We start from the raw sequence: 1071 nt of genomic DNA, 5'->3' as shown, positions 1-1071 counted from the left end.
CATGGTGTCATGGTACTTGTACTCAGAGAAATCATCATGGTAGAAGTCCATCCACATAGGAAAGATGGAACAAACCATGCTGTGATCAGACAAGGAAAATGAGAGCCCGCCCTCAACATCCTGAGCCTATAGCGTTTTTCTGGCAGGACATGCATGTTGGGAGGTGAGAAGAGACTCCTGCAAGCAGGATGCTCCTCACAATTTCTCAAATACAATACTCTAAATTTCTCCCTGTGATAGGCGGAGAAATTTGTTTCCCCACTGAATCTGACTTGTTATACACAGACCTCCTCGTCATCCATGAGAGTCCAAAACAACAAGCGCATCCACAATGTGTAATCTACTATCCACTGAAGTGCCAAGCCTCAACCCCCTGGTGAAAATCACAGCTGGTGTGCAAAGAAGAATGTTGACTTTGAATCAGAAACCTCAAAGATACCCAATTTGCAAGGACAGAACTTCTCTTTGTCCCAACGTCCACTTTCTTCTTCATCTTGTTCATCATCCTCCCAGTTACGGTAGAAGGATCTGTACCAGTGGGAGGAGAGAAGGAGAATAACTCTGTGCTTCTCCTTTTTCTGAACTAACAGGACACACTTGGGACTGGTTAAAATAAGTCCACAGAGTAATGTAAACATGACAGACAAAAAGTGCAGATATGTCTACACAATTTCAAGGAAATTCTGTGAGGATGCTTATATGCATCTGCCCAAATAAGTGCACAATGGCTCATGCCTCTAATCCTACTAACCAGGAGTGTGAGATCTGAGGATCACAGTTTGAACACAGTCTAATTTGTGAAATTCTAAAGATACTTCAATTAACCAGTCAAAGGCCTGACCTGGACCTGGGAATCAAATTATAGAGTGCTACGAACAGGACAGCACTCAGGCCCCGAATTCAAGTTCAAGTTGCATTCTTTCTTCTGTCTATATTCCTTCAAAGGCCTCCAAGACAATGGTTTCCTAGGTGAGGGTGGACGTTGGGTGCCACTGGCTCATTCCTTTAATTCTAGTCTCTCAGCAAGCAAACTGCTAAGGCACCATTAGCTTCTGTGGCAAATGAAATGTT

This window comes from Dipodomys spectabilis, unplaced genomic scaffold (assembly GCF_019054845.1).
Source record: "Dipodomys spectabilis isolate Male_0828 unplaced genomic scaffold, ASM1905484v1 ptg000029l, whole genome shotgun sequence".
Lineage (NCBI taxonomy): Eukaryota > Metazoa > Chordata > Mammalia > Rodentia > Heteromyidae > Dipodomys > Dipodomys spectabilis.
Note: the sequence above shows the minus strand (reverse complement) of the source record.